Source organism: Taeniopygia guttata, chromosome 2 (assembly GCF_048771995.1).
Source record: "Taeniopygia guttata chromosome 2, bTaeGut7.mat, whole genome shotgun sequence".
NCBI classification, from domain to species: Eukaryota; Metazoa; Chordata; class Aves; order Passeriformes; family Estrildidae; genus Taeniopygia; species Taeniopygia guttata.
The window spans coordinates 97,324,316-97,340,209 of NC_133026.1; the positions used below are offsets into that span (position 1 = coordinate 97,324,316).

The 15,894-nt window shown below is 64.0% G+C and overlaps 43 pseudogenes; all 43 read right to left on the reverse strand.

The window, feature by feature from the left end:
- Positions 1 to 191: 191 nt before the first annotated feature.
- Positions 192 to 309, reverse strand: LOC140682757 (5S ribosomal RNA; annotated as a pseudogene).
- A 250-nt stretch (positions 310 to 559) lies between these two features.
- LOC140682758 (5S ribosomal RNA) lies at positions 560 to 677 on the reverse strand (annotated as a pseudogene).
- Positions 678 to 929: 252 nt separating this feature from the next.
- Positions 930 to 1,047, reverse strand: LOC140682759 (5S ribosomal RNA; annotated as a pseudogene).
- Positions 1,048 to 1,297: 250 nt separating this feature from the next.
- On the reverse strand, positions 1,298 to 1,415 carry LOC140682760 (5S ribosomal RNA; annotated as a pseudogene).
- A 252-nt stretch (positions 1,416 to 1,667) lies between these two features.
- On the reverse strand, positions 1,668 to 1,785 carry LOC140682761 (5S ribosomal RNA; annotated as a pseudogene).
- Positions 1,786 to 2,037: 252 nt separating this feature from the next.
- Positions 2,038 to 2,155, reverse strand: LOC140682762 (5S ribosomal RNA; annotated as a pseudogene).
- Positions 2,156 to 2,407: 252 nt separating this feature from the next.
- LOC140682764 (5S ribosomal RNA) lies at positions 2,408 to 2,525 on the reverse strand (annotated as a pseudogene).
- A 250-nt stretch (positions 2,526 to 2,775) lies between these two features.
- On the reverse strand, positions 2,776 to 2,893 carry LOC140682765 (5S ribosomal RNA; annotated as a pseudogene).
- A 250-nt stretch (positions 2,894 to 3,143) lies between these two features.
- LOC140682766 (5S ribosomal RNA) lies at positions 3,144 to 3,261 on the reverse strand (annotated as a pseudogene).
- A 252-nt stretch (positions 3,262 to 3,513) lies between these two features.
- On the reverse strand, positions 3,514 to 3,631 carry LOC140682767 (5S ribosomal RNA; annotated as a pseudogene).
- Positions 3,632 to 3,881: 250 nt separating this feature from the next.
- Positions 3,882 to 3,999, reverse strand: LOC140682768 (5S ribosomal RNA; annotated as a pseudogene).
- A 252-nt stretch (positions 4,000 to 4,251) lies between these two features.
- On the reverse strand, positions 4,252 to 4,369 carry LOC140682769 (5S ribosomal RNA; annotated as a pseudogene).
- A 250-nt stretch (positions 4,370 to 4,619) lies between these two features.
- LOC140682770 (5S ribosomal RNA) lies at positions 4,620 to 4,737 on the reverse strand (annotated as a pseudogene).
- Positions 4,738 to 4,987: 250 nt separating this feature from the next.
- Positions 4,988 to 5,105, reverse strand: LOC140682771 (5S ribosomal RNA; annotated as a pseudogene).
- Positions 5,106 to 5,355: 250 nt separating this feature from the next.
- On the reverse strand, positions 5,356 to 5,473 carry LOC140682772 (5S ribosomal RNA; annotated as a pseudogene).
- A 250-nt stretch (positions 5,474 to 5,723) lies between these two features.
- On the reverse strand, positions 5,724 to 5,841 carry LOC140682773 (5S ribosomal RNA; annotated as a pseudogene).
- A 252-nt stretch (positions 5,842 to 6,093) lies between these two features.
- On the reverse strand, positions 6,094 to 6,211 carry LOC140682775 (5S ribosomal RNA; annotated as a pseudogene).
- A 250-nt stretch (positions 6,212 to 6,461) lies between these two features.
- LOC140682776 (5S ribosomal RNA) lies at positions 6,462 to 6,579 on the reverse strand (annotated as a pseudogene).
- Positions 6,580 to 6,829: 250 nt separating this feature from the next.
- LOC140682777 (5S ribosomal RNA) lies at positions 6,830 to 6,947 on the reverse strand (annotated as a pseudogene).
- A 252-nt stretch (positions 6,948 to 7,199) lies between these two features.
- LOC140682778 (5S ribosomal RNA) lies at positions 7,200 to 7,317 on the reverse strand (annotated as a pseudogene).
- Positions 7,318 to 7,567: 250 nt separating this feature from the next.
- On the reverse strand, positions 7,568 to 7,685 carry LOC140682779 (5S ribosomal RNA; annotated as a pseudogene).
- Positions 7,686 to 7,935: 250 nt separating this feature from the next.
- Positions 7,936 to 8,053, reverse strand: LOC140682780 (5S ribosomal RNA; annotated as a pseudogene).
- Positions 8,054 to 8,305: 252 nt separating this feature from the next.
- On the reverse strand, positions 8,306 to 8,423 carry LOC140682781 (5S ribosomal RNA; annotated as a pseudogene).
- Positions 8,424 to 8,672: 249 nt separating this feature from the next.
- Positions 8,673 to 8,790, reverse strand: LOC140682782 (5S ribosomal RNA; annotated as a pseudogene).
- Positions 8,791 to 9,040: 250 nt separating this feature from the next.
- LOC140682783 (5S ribosomal RNA) lies at positions 9,041 to 9,158 on the reverse strand (annotated as a pseudogene).
- A 252-nt stretch (positions 9,159 to 9,410) lies between these two features.
- On the reverse strand, positions 9,411 to 9,528 carry LOC140682784 (5S ribosomal RNA; annotated as a pseudogene).
- A 250-nt stretch (positions 9,529 to 9,778) lies between these two features.
- LOC140682786 (5S ribosomal RNA) lies at positions 9,779 to 9,896 on the reverse strand (annotated as a pseudogene).
- A 252-nt stretch (positions 9,897 to 10,148) lies between these two features.
- LOC140682787 (5S ribosomal RNA) lies at positions 10,149 to 10,266 on the reverse strand (annotated as a pseudogene).
- A 250-nt stretch (positions 10,267 to 10,516) lies between these two features.
- Positions 10,517 to 10,634, reverse strand: LOC140682788 (5S ribosomal RNA; annotated as a pseudogene).
- Positions 10,635 to 10,884: 250 nt separating this feature from the next.
- On the reverse strand, positions 10,885 to 11,002 carry LOC140682789 (5S ribosomal RNA; annotated as a pseudogene).
- Positions 11,003 to 11,254: 252 nt separating this feature from the next.
- On the reverse strand, positions 11,255 to 11,372 carry LOC140682790 (5S ribosomal RNA; annotated as a pseudogene).
- A 250-nt stretch (positions 11,373 to 11,622) lies between these two features.
- Positions 11,623 to 11,740, reverse strand: LOC140682791 (5S ribosomal RNA; annotated as a pseudogene).
- Positions 11,741 to 11,990: 250 nt separating this feature from the next.
- On the reverse strand, positions 11,991 to 12,108 carry LOC140682792 (5S ribosomal RNA; annotated as a pseudogene).
- Positions 12,109 to 12,358: 250 nt separating this feature from the next.
- LOC140682793 (5S ribosomal RNA) lies at positions 12,359 to 12,476 on the reverse strand (annotated as a pseudogene).
- A 252-nt stretch (positions 12,477 to 12,728) lies between these two features.
- LOC140682794 (5S ribosomal RNA) lies at positions 12,729 to 12,846 on the reverse strand (annotated as a pseudogene).
- A 250-nt stretch (positions 12,847 to 13,096) lies between these two features.
- On the reverse strand, positions 13,097 to 13,214 carry LOC140682795 (5S ribosomal RNA; annotated as a pseudogene).
- Positions 13,215 to 13,466: 252 nt separating this feature from the next.
- On the reverse strand, positions 13,467 to 13,584 carry LOC140682797 (5S ribosomal RNA; annotated as a pseudogene).
- Positions 13,585 to 13,836: 252 nt separating this feature from the next.
- LOC140682798 (5S ribosomal RNA) lies at positions 13,837 to 13,954 on the reverse strand (annotated as a pseudogene).
- A 252-nt stretch (positions 13,955 to 14,206) lies between these two features.
- On the reverse strand, positions 14,207 to 14,324 carry LOC140682799 (5S ribosomal RNA; annotated as a pseudogene).
- Positions 14,325 to 14,574: 250 nt separating this feature from the next.
- LOC140682800 (5S ribosomal RNA) lies at positions 14,575 to 14,692 on the reverse strand (annotated as a pseudogene).
- A 250-nt stretch (positions 14,693 to 14,942) lies between these two features.
- LOC140682801 (5S ribosomal RNA) lies at positions 14,943 to 15,060 on the reverse strand (annotated as a pseudogene).
- Positions 15,061 to 15,312: 252 nt separating this feature from the next.
- On the reverse strand, positions 15,313 to 15,430 carry LOC140682802 (5S ribosomal RNA; annotated as a pseudogene).
- Positions 15,431 to 15,680: 250 nt separating this feature from the next.
- Positions 15,681 to 15,798, reverse strand: LOC140682803 (5S ribosomal RNA; annotated as a pseudogene).
- Between the last annotated feature and the right edge of the window lie 96 nt (positions 15,799 to 15,894).

The window sequence follows — 15,894 nt, forward strand, 5'->3', positions numbered from 1 at the left end:
CAGAACCCCACAGGGGCTTGACAAGCCCAACAGGGCCACCCCTGCCCACAAGGGGATCTAGAGACAGACCCCAGCCCAGTGCACACACACACAAGGGATAGAAAAAAAGCAAGGCCTACCTGCCTCTTCCCTCCTGCCCCCCACCTCGACTGCCCAAGGAAAAGCACGCGCCCCCCTCAGGAGGAAAAAGTAGCCTACAGCACCCGGTATTCCCAGGCGGTCTCCCATCCAAGTACTAACCGGGCCCGACCCTGCTTAGCTTCCGAGATCAGGCGAGACCGGCCGCTCTCAGGGCGGCAGGCCGTAGGCACCCGGCGGCCCCTCGGCGGCGGCCTTCAACCCACCACACCACGCTCCGGGAAGAAGCTCAGAACCCCACAGGGGCTTGACAAGCCCAACAGGGCCACCCCTGCCCACAAGGGGATCTAGAGACAGACCCCAGCCCAGTGCACACACACACAAGGGATAGAAAAAAAGCAAGGCCTACCTGCCTCTTCCCTCCTGCCCCCCACCTCAACTGCCCAAGGAAAAGCACGCGCCCCCCTCAGGAGGAAAAAGTAGCCTACAGCACCCGGTATTCCCAGGCGGTCTCCCATCCAAGTACTAACCGGGCCCGACCCTGCTTAGCTTCCGAGATCAGGCGAGACCGGCCGCTCTCAGGGCGGCAGGCCGTAGGCACCCGGCGGCCCCTCGGCGGCGGCCTTCAACCCACCACACCACGCTCCGGGAAGAAGCTCAGAACCCCACAGGGGCTTGACAAGCCCAACAGGGCCACCCCTGCCCACAAGGGGATCTAGAGACAGACCCCAGCCCAGTGCACACACACACACAAGGGATAGAAAAAAAGCAAGGCCTACCTGCCTCTTCCCTCCTGCCCCCCACCTCGACTGCCCAAGGAAAAGCACGCGCCCCCCTCAGGAGGAAAAAGTAGCCTACAGCACCCGGTATTCCCAGGCGGTCTCCCATCCAAGTACTAACCGGGCCCGACCCTGCTTAGCTTCCGAGATCAGGCGAGACCGGCCGCTCTCAGGGCGGCAGGCCGTAGGCACCCGGCGGCCCCTCGGCGGCGGCCTTCAACCCACCACACCACGCTCCGGGAAGAAGCTCAGAACCCCACAGGGGCTTGACAAGCCCAACAGGGCCACCCCTGCCCACAAGGGGATCTAGAGACAGACCCCAGCCCAGTGCACACACACACAAGGGATAGAAAAAAAGCAAGTCCTACCTGCCTCTTCCCTCCTGCCCCCCACCTCGACTGCCCAAGGAAAAGCACGCGCCCCCCTCAGGAGGAAAAAGTAGCCTACAGCACCCGGTATTCCCAGGCGGTCTCCCATCCAAGTACTAACCGGGCCCGACCCTGCTTAGCTTCCGAGATCAGGCGAGACCGGCCGCTCTCAGGGCGGCAGGCCGTAGGCACCCGGCGGCCCCTCGGCGGCGGCCTTCAACCCACCACACCACGCTCCGGGAAGAAGCTCAGAACCCCACAGGGGCTTGACAAGCCCAACAGGGCCACCCCTGCCCACAAGGGGATCTAGAGACAGACCCCAGCCCAGTGCACACACACACACAAGGGATAGAAAAAAAGCAAGGCCTACCTGCCTCTTCCCTCCTGCCCCCCACCTCGACTGCCCAAGGAAAAGCACGCGCCCTCCTCAGGAGGAAAAAGTAGCCTACAGCACCCGGTATTCCCAGGCGGTCTCCCATCCAAGTACTAACCGGGCCCGACCCTGCTTAGCTTCCGAGATCAGGCGAGACCGGCCGCTCTCAGGGCGGCAGGCCGTAGGCACCCGGCGGCCCCTCGGCGGCGGCCTTCAACCCACCACACCACGCTCCAGGAAGAAGCTCAGAACCCCACAGGGGCTTGACAAGCCCAACAGGGCCACCCCTGCCCACAAGGGGATCTAGAGACAGACCCCAGCCCAGTGCACACACACACACAAGGGATAGAAAAAAAGCAAGGCCTACCTGCCTCTTCCCTCCTGCCCCCCACCTCGACTGCCCAAGGAAAAGCACGCGCCCCCCTCAGGAGGAAAAAGTAGCCTACAGCACCCGGTATTCCCAGGCGGTCTCCCATCCAAGTACTAACCGGGCCCGACCCTGCTTAGCTTCCGAGATCAGGCGAGACCGGCCGCTCTCAGGGCGGCAGGCCGTAGGCACCCGGCGGCCCCTCGGCGGCGGCCTTCAACCCACCACACCACGCTCCGGGAAGAAGCTCAGAACCCCACAGGGGCTTGACAAGCCCAACAGGGCCACCCCTGCCCACAAGGGGATCTAGAGACAGACCCCAGCCCAGTGCACACACACACACAAGGGATAGAAAAAAAGCAAGGCCTACCTGCCTCTTCCCTCCTGCCCCCCACCTCGACTGCCCAAGGAAAAGCACGCGCCCCCCTCAGGAGGAAAAAGTAGCCTACAGCACCCGGTATTCCCAGGCGGTCTCCCATCCAAGTACTAACCGGGCCCGACCCTGCTTAGCTTCCGAGATCAGGCGAGACCGGCCGCTCTCAGGGCGGCAGGCCGTAGGCACCCGGCGGCCCCTCGGCGGCGGCCTTCAACCCACCACACCACGCTCCAGGAAGAAGCTCAGAACCCCACAGGGGCTTGACAAGCCCAACAGGGCCACCCCTGCCCACAAGGGGATCTAGAGACAGACCCCAGCCCAGTGCACACACACACAAGGGATAGAAAAAAAGCAAGGCCTACCTGCCTCTTCCCTCCTGCCCCCCACCTCGACTGCCCAAGGAAAAGCACGCGCCCCCCTCAGGAGGAAAAAGTAGCCTACAGCACCCGGTATTCCCAGGCGGTCTCCCATCCAAGTACTAACCGGGCCCGACCCTGCTTAGCTTCCGAGATCAGGCGAGACCGGCCGCTCTCAGGGCGGCAGGCCGTAGGCACCCGGCGGCCCCTCGGCGGCGGCCTTCAACCCACCACACCACGCTCCGGGAAGAAGCTGAGAACCCCACAGGGGCTTGACAAGCCCAACAGGGCCACCCCTGCCCACAAGGGGATCTAGAGACAGACCCCAGCCCAGTGCACACACACACAAGGGATAGAAAAAAAGCAAGGCCTACCTGCCTCTTCCCTCCTGCCCCCCACCTCGACTGCCCAAGGAAAAGCACGCGCCCCCCTCAGGAGGAAAAAGTAGCCTACAGCACCCGGTATTCCCAGGCGGTCTCCCATCCAAGTACTAACCGGGCCCGACCCTGCTTAGCTTCCGAGATCAGGCGAGACCGGCCGCTCTCAGGGCGGCAGGCCGTAGGCACCCGGCGGCCCCTCGGCGGCGGCCTTCAACCCACCACACCACGCTCCGGGAAGAAGCTCAGAACCCCACAGGGGCTTGACAAGCCCAACAGGGCCACCCCTGCCCACAAGGGGATCTAGAGACAGACCCCAGCCCAGTGCACACACACACACAAGGGATAGAAAAAAAGCAAGGCCTACCTGCCTCTTCCCTCCTGCCCCCCACCTCGACTGCCCAAGGAAAAGCACGCGCCCCCCTCAGGAGGAAAAAGTAGCCTACAGCACCCGGTATTCCCAGGCGGTCTCCCATCCAAGTACTAACCGGGCCCGACCCTGCTTAGCTTCCGAGATCAGGCGAGACCGGCCGCTCTCAGGGCGGCAGGCCGTAGGCACCCGGCGGCCCCTCGGCGGCGGCCTTCAACCCACCACACCACGCTCCGGGAAGAAGCTCAGAACCCCACAGGGGCTTGACAAGCCCAACAGGGCCACCCCTGCCCACAAGGGGATCTAGAGACAGACCCCAGCCCAGTGCACACACACACAAGGGATAGAAAAAAAGCAAGGCCTACCTGCCTCTTCCCTCCTGCCCCCCACCTCGACTGCCCAAGGAAAAGCACGCGCCCCCCTCAGGAGGAAAAAGTAGCCTACAGCACCCGGTATTCCCAGGCGGTCTCCCATCCAAGTACTAACCGGGCCCGACCCTGCTTAGCTTCCGAGATCAGGCGAGACCGGCCGCTCTCAGGGCGGCAGGCCGTAGGCACCCGGCGGCCCCTCGGCGGCGGCCTTCAACCCACCACACCACGCTCCGGGAAGAAGCTCAGAACCCCACAGGGGCTTGACAAGCCCAACAGGGCCACCCCTGCCCACAAGGGGATCTAGAGACAGACCCCAGCCCAGTGCACACACACACACAAGGGATAGAAAAAAAGCAAGGCCTACCTGCCTCTTCCCTCCTGCCCCCCACCTCGACTGCCCAAGGAAAAGCACGCGCCCCCCTCAGGAGGAAAAAGTAGCCTACAGCACCCGGTATTCCCAGGCGGTCTCCCATCCAAGTACTAACCGGGCCCGACCCTGCTTAGCTTCCGAGATCAGGCGAGACCGGCCGCTCTCAGGGCGGCAGGCCGTAGGCACCCGGCGGCCCCTCGGCGGCGGCCTTCAACCCACCACACCACGCTCCGGGAAGAAGCTCAGAACCCCACAGGGGCTTGACAAGCCCAACAGGGCCACCCCTGCCCACAAGGGGATCTAGAGACAGACCCCAGCCCAGTGCACACACACACAAGGGATAGAAAAAAAGCAAGGCCTACCTGCCTCTTCCCTCCTGCCCCCCACCTCGACTGCCCAAGGAAAAGCACGCGCCCCCCTCAGGAGGAAAAAGTAGCCTACAGCACCCGGTATTCCCAGGCGGTCTCCCATCCAAGTACTAACCGGGCCCGACCCTGCTTAGCTTCCGAGATCAGGCGAGACCGGCCGCTCTCAGGGCGGCAGGCCGTAGGCACCCGGCGGCCCCTCGGCGGCGGACTTCAACCCACCACACCACGCTCCGGGAAGAAGCTGAGAACCCCACAGGGGCTTGACAAGCCCAACAGGGCCACCCCTGCCCACAAGGGGATCTAGAGACAGACCCCAGCCCAGTGCACACACACACAAGGGATAGAAAAAAAGCAAGGCCTACCTGCCTCTTCCCTCCTGCCCCCCACCTCGACTGCCCAAGGAAAAGCACGCGCCCCCCTCAGGAGGAAAAAGTAGCCTACAGCACCCGGTATTCCCAGGCGGTCTCCCATCCAAGTACTAACCGGGCCCGACCCTGCTTAGCTTCCGAGATCAGGCGAGACCGGCCGCTCTCAGGGCGGCAGGCCGTAGGCACCCGGCGGCCCCTCGGCGGCGGCCTTCAACCCACCACACCACGCTCCGGGAAGAAGCTCAGAACCCCACAGGGGCTTGACAAGCCCAACAGGGCCACCCCTGCCCACAAGGGGATCTAGAGACAGACCCCAGCCCAGTGCACACACACACAAGGGATAGAAAAAAAGCAAGGCCTACCTGCCTCTTCCCTCCTGCCCCCCACCTCGACTGCCCAAGGAAAAGCACGCGCCCCCCTCAGGAGGAAAACGTAGCCTACAGCACCCGGTATTCCCAGGCGGTCTCCCATCCAAGTACTAACCGGGCCCGACCCTGCTTAGCTTCCGAGATCAGGCGAGACCGGCCGCTCTCAGGGCGGCAGGCCGTAGGCACCCGGCGGCCCCTCGGCGGCGGCCTTCAACCCACCACACCACGCTCCAGGAAGAAGCTCAGAACCCCACAGGGGCTTGACAAGCCCAACAGGGCCACCCCTGCCCACAAGGGGATCTAGAGACAGACCCCAGCCCAGTGCACACACACACAAGGGATAGAAAAAAAGCAAGGCCTACCTGCCTCTTCCCTCCTGCCCCCCACCTCGACTGCCCAAGGAAAAGCACGCGCCCCCCTCAGGAGGAAAAAGTAGCCTACAGCACCCGGTATTCCCAGGCGGTCTCCCATCCAAGTACTAACCGGGCCCGACCCTGCTTAGCTTCCGAGATCAGGCGAGACCGGCCGCTCTCAGGGCGGCAGGCCGTAGGCACCCGGCGGCCCCTCGGCGGCGGCCTTCAACCCACCACACCACGCTCCGGGAAGAAGCTCAGAACCCCACAGGGGCTTGACAAGCCCAACAGGGCCACCCCTGCCCACAAGGGGATCTAGAGACAGACCCCAGCCCAGTGCACACACACACACAAGGGATAGAAAAAAAGCAAGGCCTACCTGCCTCTTCCCTCCTGCCCCCCACCTCGACTGCCCAAGGAAAAGCACGCGCCCCCCTCAGGAGGAAAAAGTAGCCTACAGCACCCGGTATTCCCAGGCGGTCTCCCATCCAAGTACTAACCGGGCCCGACCCTGCTTAGCTTCCGAGATCAGGCGAGACCGGCCGCTCTCAGGGCGGCAGGCCGTAGGCACCCGGCGGCCCCTCGGCGGCGGCCTTCAACCCACCACACCACGCTCCGGGAAGAAGCTCAGAACCCCACAGGGGCTTGACAAGCCCAACAGGGCCACCCCTGCCCACAAGGGGATCTAGAGACAGACCCCAGCCCAGTGCACACACACACAAGGGATAGAAAAAAAGCAAGGCCTACCTGCCTCTTCCCTCCTGCCCCCCACCTCGACTGCCCAAGGAAAAGCACGCGCCCCCCTCAGGAGGAAAAAGTAGCCTACAGCACCCGGTATTCCCAGGCGGTCTCCCATCCAAGTACTAACCGGGCCCGACCCTGCTTAGCTTCCGAGATCAGGCGAGACCGGCCGCTCTCAGGGCGGCAGGCCGTAGGCACCCGGCGGCCCCTCGGCGGCGGCCTTCAACCCACCACACCACGCTCCAGGAAGAAGCTCAGAACCCCACAGGGGCTTGACAAGCCCAACAGGGCCACCCCTGCCCACAAGGGGATCTAGAGACAGACCCCAGCCCAGTGCACACACACACAAGGGATAGAAAAAAAGCAAGGCCTACCTGCCTCTTCCCTCCTGCCCCCCACCTCGACTGCCCAAGGAAAAGCACGCGCCCCCCTCAGGAGGAAAAAGTAGCCTACAGCACCCGGTATTCCCAGGCGGTCTCCCATCCAAGTACTAACCGGGCCCGACCCTGCTTAGCTTCCGAGATCAGGCGAGACCGGCCGCTCTCAGGGCGGCAGGCCGTAGGCACCTGGCGGCCCCTCGGCGGCGGCCTTCAACCCACCACACCACGCTCCGGGAAGAAGCTCAGAACCCCACAGGGGCTTGACAAGCCCAACAGGGCCACCCCTGCCCACAAGGGGATCTAGAGACAGACCCCAGCCCAGTGCACACACACACACAAGGGATAGAAAAAAAGCAAGGCCTACCTGCCTCTTCCCTCCTGCCCCCCACCTCGACTGCCCAAGGAAAAGCACGCGCCCCCCTCAGGAGGAAAAAGTAGCCTACAGCACCCGGTATTCCCAGGCGGTCTCCCATCCAAGTACTAACCGGGCCCGACCCTGCTTAGCTTCCGAGATCAGGCGAGACCGGCCGCTCTCAGGGCGGCAGGCCGTAGGCACCCGGCGGCCCCTCGGCGGCGGCCTTCAACCCACCACACCACGCTCCGGGAAGAAGCTCAGAACCCCACAGGGGCTTGACAAGCCCAACAGGGCCACCCCTGCCCACAAGGGGATCTAGAGACAGACCCCAGCCCAGTGCACACACACACAAGGGATAGAAAAAAAGCAAGGCCTACCTGCCTCTTCCCTCCTGCCCCCCACCTCGACTGCCCAAGGAAAAGCACGCGCCCCCCTCAGGAGGAAAAAGTAGCCTACAGCACCCGGTATTCCCAGGCGGTCTCCCATCCAAGTACTAACCGGGCCCGACCCTGCTTAGCTTCCGAGATCAGGCGAGACCGGCCGCTCTCAGGGCGGCAGGCCGTAGGCACCCGGCGGCCCCTCGGCGGCGGCCTTCAACCCACCACACCACGCTCCGGGAAGAAGCTCAGAACCCCACAGGGGCTTGACAAGCCCAACAGGGCCACCCCTGCCCACAAGGGGATCTAGAGACAGACCCCAGCCCAGTGCACACACACACAAGGGATAGAAAAAAAGCAAGGCCTACCTGCCTCTTCCCTCCTGCCCCCCACCTCGACTGCCCAAGGAAAAGCACGCGCCCCCCTCAGGAGGAAAAAGTAGCCTACAGCACCCGGTATTCCCAGGCGGTCTCCCATCCAAGTACTAACCGGGCCCGACCCTGCTTAGCTTCCGAGATCAGGCGAGACCGGCCGCTCTCAGGGCGGCAGGCCGTAGGCACCCGGCGGCCCCTCGGCGGCGGCCTTCAACCCACCACACCACGCTCCGGGAAGAAGCTCAGAACCCCACAGGGGCTTGACAAGCCCAACAGGGCCACCCCTGCCCACAAGGGGATCTAGAGACAGACCCCAGCCCAGTGCACACACACACACAAGGGATAGAAAAAAAGCAAGGCCTACCTGCCTCTTCCCTCCTGCCCCCCACCTCGACTGCCCAAGGAAAAGCACGCGCCCCCCTCAGGAGGAAAAAGTAGCCTACAGCACCCGGTATTCCCAGGCGGTCTCCCATCCAAGTACTAACCGGGCCCGACCCTGCTTAGCTTCCGAGATCAGGCGAGACCGGCCGCTCTCAGGGCGGCAGGCCGTAGGCACCCGGCGGCCCCTCGGCGGCGGCCTTCAACCCACCACACCACGCTCCAGGAAGAAGCTCAGAACCCCACAGGGGCTTGACAAGCCCAACAGGGCCACCCCTGCCCACAAGGGGATCTAGAGACAGACCCCAGCCCAGTGCACACACACACAAGGGATAGAAAAAAAGCAAGGCCTACCTGCCTCTTCCCTCCTCCCCCCACCTCGACTGCCCAAGGAAAAGCACGCGCCCCCCTCAGGAGGAAAAAGTAGCCTACAGCACCCGGTATTCCCAGGCGGTCTCCCATCCAAGTACTAACCGGGCCCGACCCTGCTTAGCTTCCGAGATCAGGCGAGACCGGCCGCTCTCAGGGCGGCAGGCCGTAGGCACCCGGCGGCCCCTCGGCGGCGGCCTTCAACCCACCACACCACGCTCCGGGAAGAAGCTCAGAACCCCACAGGGGCTTGACAAGCCCAACAGGGCCACCCCTGCCCACAAGGGGATCTAGAGACAGACCCCAGCCCAGTGCACACACACACAAGGGATAGAAAAAAAGCAAGGCCTACCTGCCTCTTCCCTCCTGCCCCCCACCTCGACTGCCCAAGGAAAAGCACGCGCCCCCCTCAGGAGGAAAAAGTAGCCTACAGCACCCGGTATTCCCAGGCGGTCTCCCATCCAAGTACTAACCGGGCCCGACCCTGCTTAGCTTCCGAGATCAGGCGAGACCGGCCGCTCTCAGGGCGGCAGGCCGTAGGCACCCGGCGGCCCCTCGGCGGCGGCCTTCAACCCACCACACCACGCTCCGGGAAGAAGCTCAGAACCCCACAGGGGCTTGACAAGCCCAACAGGGCCACCCCTGCCCACAAGGGGATCTAGAGACAGACCCCAGCCCAGTGCACACACACACACAAGGGATAGAAAAAAAGCAAGGCCTACCTGCCTCTTCCCTCCTGCCCCCCACCTCGACTGCCCAAGGAAAAGCACGCGCCCCCCTCAGGAGGAAAAAGTAGCCTACAGCACCCGGTATTCCCAGGCGGTCTCCCATCCAAGTACTAACCGGGCCCGACCCTGCTTAGCTTCCGAGATCAGGCGAGACCGGCCGCTCTCAGGGCGGCAGGCCGTAGGCACCCGGCGGCCCCTCGGCGGCGGCCTTCAACCCACCACACCACGCTCCGGGAAGAAGCTCAGAACCCCACAGGGGCTTGACAAGCCCAACAGGGCCACCCCTGCCCACAAGGGGATCTAGAGACAGACCCCAGCCCAGTGCACACACACACAAGGAATAGAAAAAAAGCAAGGCCTACCTGCCTCTTCCCTCCTGCCCCCCACCTCGACTGCCCAAGGAAAAGCACGCGCCCCCCTCAGGAGGAAAAAGTAGCCTACAGCACCCGGTATTCCCAGGCGGTCTCCCATCCAAGTACTAACCGGGCCCGACCCTGCTTAGCTTCCGAGATCAGGCGAGACCGGCCGCTCTCAGGGCGGCAGGCCGTAGGCACCCGGCGGCCCCTCGGCGGCGGCCTTCAACCCACCACACCACGCTCCGGGAAGAAGCTGAGAACCCCACAGGGGCTTGACAAGCCCAACAGGGCCACCCCTGCCCACAAGGGGATCTAGAGACAGACCCCAGCCCAGTGCACACACACACACAAGGGATAGAAAAAAAGCAAGGCCTACCTGCCTCTTCCCTCCTGCCCCCCACCTCGACTGCCCAAGGAAAAGCACGCGCCCCCCTCAGGAGGAAAAAGTAGCCTACAGCACCCGGTATTCCCAGGCGGTCTCCCATCCAAGTACTAACCGGGCCCGACCCTGCTTAGCTTCCGAGATCAGGCGAGACCGGCCGCTCTCAGGGCGGCAGGCCGTAGGCACCCGGCGGCCCCTCGGCGGCGGCCTTCAACCCACCACACCACGCTCCGGGAAGAAGCTCAGAACCCCACAGGGGCTTGACAAGCCCAACAGGGCCACCCCTGCCCACAAGGGGATCTAGAGACAGACCCCAGCCCAGTGCACACACACACAAGGGATAGAAAAAAAGCAAGGCCTACCTGCCTCTTCCCTCCTGCCCCCCACCTCGACTGCCCAAGGAAAAGCACGCGCCCCCCTCAGGAGGAAAAAGTAGCCTACAGCACCCGGTATTCCCAGGCGGTCTCCCATCCAAGTACTAACCGGGCCCGACCCTGCTTAGCTTCCGAGATCAGGCGAGACCGGCCGCTCTCAGGGCGGCAGGCCGTAGGCACCCGGCGGCCCCTCGGCGGCGGCCTTCAACCCACCACACCACGCTCCGGGAAGAAGCTCAGAACCCCACAGGGGCTTGACAAGCCCAACAGGGCCACCCCTGCCCACAAGGGGATCTAGAGACAGACCCCAGCCCAGTGCACACACACACAAGGGATAGAAAAAAAGCAAGGCCTACCTGCCTCTTCCCTCCTGCCCCCCACCTCGACTGCCCAAGGAAAAGCACGCGCCCCCCTCAGGAGGAAAAAGTAGCCTACAGCACCCGGTATTCCCAGGCGGTCTCCCATCCAAGTACTAACCGGGCCCGACCCTGCTTAGCTTCCGAGATCAGGCGAGACCGGCCGCTCTCAGGGCGGCAGGCCGTAGGCACCCGGCGGCCCCTCGGCGGCGGCCTTCAACCCACCACACCACGCTCCGGGAAGAAGCTCAGAACCCCACAGGGGCTTGACAAGCCCAACAGGGCCACCCCTGCCCACAAGGGGATCTAGAGACAGACCCCAGCCCAGTGCACACACACACACAAGGGATAGAAAAAAAGCAAGGCCTACCTGCCTCTTCCCTCCTGCCCCCCACCTCGACTGCCCAAGGAAAAGCACGCGCCCCCCTCAGGAGGAAAAAGTAGCCTACAGCACCCGGTATTCCCAGGCGGTCTCCCATCCAAGTACTAACCGGGCCCGACCCTGCTTAGCTTCCGAGATCAGGCGAGACCGGCCGCTCTCAGGGCGGCAGGCCGTAGGCACCCGGCGGCCCCTCGGCGGCGGCCTTCAACCCACCACACCACGCTCCGGGAAGAAGCTCAGAACCCCACAGGGGCTTGACAAGCCCAACAGGGCCACCCCTGCCCACAAGGGGATCTAGAGACAGACCCCAGCCCAGTGCACACACACACAAGGGATAGAAAAAAAGCAAGGCCTACCTGCCTCTTCCCTCCTGCCCCCCACCTCGACTGCCCAAGGAAAAGCACGCGCCCCCCTCAGGAGGAAAAAGTAGCCTACAGCACCCGGTATTCCCAGGCGGTCTCCCATCCAAGTACTAACCGGGCCCGACCCTGCTTAGCTTCCGAGATCAGGCGAGACCGGCCGCTCTCAGGGCGGCAGGCCGTAGGCACCCGGCGGCCCCTCGGCGGCGGCCTTCAACCCACCACACCACGCTCCGGGAAGAAGCTCAGAACCCCACAGGGGCTTGACAAGCCCAACAGGGCCACCCCTGCCCACAAGGGGATCTAGAGACAGACCCCAGCCCAGTGCACACACACACAAGGGATAGAAAAAAAGCAAGGCCTACCTGCCTCTTCCCTCCTGCCCCCCACCTCGACTGCCCAAGGAAAAGCACGCGCCCCCCTCAGGAGGAAAAAGTAGCCTACAGCACCCGGTATTCCCAGGCGGTCTCCCATCCAAGTACTAACCGGGCCCGACCCTGCTTAGCTTCCGAGATCAGGCGAGACCGGCCGCTCTCAGGGCGGCAGGCCGTAGGCACCCGGCGGCCCCTCGGCGGCGGCCTTCAACCCACCACACCACGCTCCGGGAAGAAGCTCAGAACCCCACAGGGGCTTGACAAGCCCAACAGGGCCACCCCTGCCCACAAGGGGATCTAGAGACAGACCCCAGCCCAGTGCACACACACACAAGGGATAGAAAAAAAGCAAGGCCTACCTGCCTCTTCCCTCCTGCCCCCCACCTCAACTGCCCAAGGAAAAGCACGCGCCCCCCTCAGGAGGAAAAAGTAGCCTACAGCACCCGGTATTCCCAGGCGGTCTCCCATCCAAGTACTAACCGGGCCCGACCCTGCTTAGCTTCCGAGATCAGGCGAGACCGGCCGCTCTCAGGGCGGCAGGCCGTAGGCACCCGGCGGCCCCTCGGCGGCGGCCTTCAACCCACCACACCACGCTCCGGGAAGAAGCTCAGAACCCCACAGGGGCTTGACAAGCCCAACAGGGCCACCCCTGCCCACAAGGGGATCTAGAGACAGACCCCAGCCCAGTGCACACACACACACAAGGGATAGAAAAAAAGCAAGGCCTACCTGCCTCTTCCCTCCTGCCCCCCACCTCGACTGCCCAAGGAAAAGCACGCGCCCCCCTCAGGAGGAAAAAGTAGCCTACAGCACCCGGTATTCCCAGGCGGTCTCCCATCCAAGTACTAACCGGGCCCGACCCTGCTTAGCTTCCGAGATCAGGCGAGACCGGCCGCTCTCAGGGCGGCAGGCCGTAGGCACCCGGCGGCCCCTCGGCGGCGGCCTTCAACCCACCACACCACGCTCCGGGAAGAAGCTCAGAACCCCACAGGGGCTTGACAAGCCCAACAGGGCCACCCCTGCCCACAAGGGGATCTAGAGACAGACCCCAGCCCAGTGCACACACACACAAGGGATAGAAAAAAAGCAAGTCCTACCTGCCTCTTCCCTCCTGCCCCCCACCTCGACTGCCCAAGGAAAAGCACGCGCCCCCCTCAGGAGGAAAAAGTAGCCTACAGCACCCGGTATTCCCAGGCGGTCTCCCATCCAAGTACTAACCGGGCCCGACCCTGCTTAGCTTCCGAGATCAGGCGAGACCGGCCGCTCTCAGGGCGGCAGGCCGTAGGCACCCGGCGGCCCCTCGGCGGCGGCCTTCAACCCACCACACCACGCTCCGGGAAGAAGCTCAGAACCCCACAGGGGCTTGACAAGCCCAACAGGGCCACCCCTGCCCACAAGGGGATCTAGAGACAGACCCCAGCCCAGTGCACACACACACACAAGGGATAGAAAAAAAGCAAGGCCTACCTGCCTCTTCCCTCCTGCCCCCCACCTCGACTGCCCAAGGAAAAGCACGCGCCCTCCTCAGGAGGAAAAAGTAGCCTACAGCACCCGGTATTCCCAGGCGGTCTCCCATCCAAGTACTAACCGGGCCCGACCCTGCTTAGCTTCCGAGATCAGGCGAGACCGGCCGCTCTCAGGGCGGCAGGCCGTAGGCACCCGGCGGCCCCTCGGCGGCGGCCTTCAACCCACCACACCACGCTCCAGGAAGAAGCTCAGAACCCCACAGGGGCTTGACAAGCCCAACAGGGCCACCCCTGCCCACAAGGGGATCTAGAGACAGACCCCAGCCCAGTGCACACACACACACAAGGGATAGAAAAAAAGCAAGGCCTACCTGCCTCTTCCCTCCTGCCCCCCACCTCGACTGCCCAAGGAAAAGCACGCGCCCCCCTCAGGAGGAAAAAGTAGCCTACAGCACCCGGTATTCCCAGGCGGTCTCCCATCCAAGTACTAACCGGGCCCGACCCTGCTTAGCTTCCGAGATCAGGCGAGACCGGCCGCTCTCAGGGCGGCAGGCCGTAGGCACCCGGCGGCCCCTCGGCGGCGGCCTTCAACCCACCACACCACGCTCCGGGAAGAAGCTCAGAACCCCACAGGGGCTTGACAAGCCCAACAGGGCCACCCCTGCCCACAAGGGGATCTAGAGACAGACCCCAGCCCAGTGCACACACACACACAAGGGATAGAAAAAAAGCAAGGCCTACCTGCCTCTTCCCTCCTGCCCCCCACCTCGACTGCCCAAGGAAAAGCACGCGCCCCCCTCAGGAGGAAAAAGTAGCCTACAGCACCCGGTATTCCCAGGCGGTCTCCCATCCAAGTACTAACCGGGCCCGACCCTGCTTAGCTTCCGAGATCAGGCGAGACCGGCCGCTCTCAGGGCGGCAGGCCGTAGGCACCCGGCGGCCCCTCGGCGGCGGCCTTCAACCCACCACACCACGCTCCAGGAAGAAGCTCAGAACCCCACAGGGGCTTGACAAGCCCAACAGGGCCACCCCTGCCCACAAGGGGATCTAGAGACAGACCCCAGCCCAGTGCACACACACACAAGGGATAGAAAAAAAGCAAGGCCTACCTGCCTCTTCCCTCCTGCCCCCCACCTCGACTGCCCAAGGAAAAGCACGCGCCCCCCTCAGGAGGAAAAAGTAGCCTACAGCACCCGGTATTCCCAGGCGGTCTCCCATCCAAGTACTAACCGGGCCCGACCCTGCTTAGCTTCCGAGATCAGGCGAGACCGGCCGCTCTCAGGGCGGCAGGCCGTAGGCACCCGGCGGCCCCTCGGCGGCGGCCTTCAACCCACCACACCACGCTCCGGGAAGAAGCTCAGAACCCCACAGGGGCTTGACAAGCCCAACAGGGCCACCCCTGCCCACAAGGGGATCTAGAGACAGACCCCAGCCCAGTGCACACACACACAAGGGATAGAAAAAAAGCAAGGCCTACCTGCCTCTTCCCTCCTGCCCCCCACCTCGACTGCCCAAGGAAAAGCACGCGCCCCCCTCAGGAGGAAAAAGTAGCCTACAGCACCCGGTATTCCCAGGCGGTCTCCCATCCAAGTACTAACCGGGCCCGACCCTGCTTAGCTTCCGAGATCAGGCGAGACCGGCCGCTCTCAGGGCGGCAGGCCGTAGGCACCCGGCGGCCCCTCGGCGGCGGCCTTCAACCCACCACACCACGCTCCGGGAAGAAGCTCAGAACCCCACAGGGGCTTGACAAGCCCAACAGGGCCACCCCTGCCCACAAGGGGATCTAGAGACAGACCCCAGCCCAGTGCACACACACACACAAGGGATAGAAAAAAAGCAAGGCCTACCTGCCTCTTCCCTCCTGCCCCCCACCTCGACTGCCCAAGGAAAAGCACGCGCCCCCCTCAGGAGGAAAAAGTAGCCTACAGCACCCGGTATTCCCAGGCGGTCTCCCATCCAAGTACTAACCGGGCCCGACCCTGCTTAGCTTCCGAGATCAGGCGAGACCGGCCGCTCTCAGGGCGGCAGGCCGTAGGCACCCGGCGGCCCCTCGGCGGCGGCCTTCAACCCACCACACCACGCTCCGGGAAGAAGCTCAGAACCCCACAGGGGCTTGACAAGCCCAACAGGGCCACCCCTGCCCACAAGGGGATCTAGAGACAGACCCCAGCCCAGTGCACACACACACAAGGGATAGAAAAAAAGCAAGGCCTACCTGCCTCTTCCCTCCTGCCCCCCACCTCGACTGCCCAAGGAAAAGCACGCGCCCCCCTCAGGAGGAAAAAGTAGCCTACAGCACCCGGTATTCCCAGGCGGTCTCCCATCCAAGTACTAACCGGGCCCGACCCTGCTTAGCTTCCGAGATCAGGCGAGACCGGCCGCTCTCAGGGCGGCAGGCCGTAGGCACCCGGCGGCCCCTCGGCGGCGGCCTTCAACCCACCACACCACGCTCCGGGAAGAAGCTCAGAACCCCACAGGGGCTTGACAAGCCCAACAGGGCC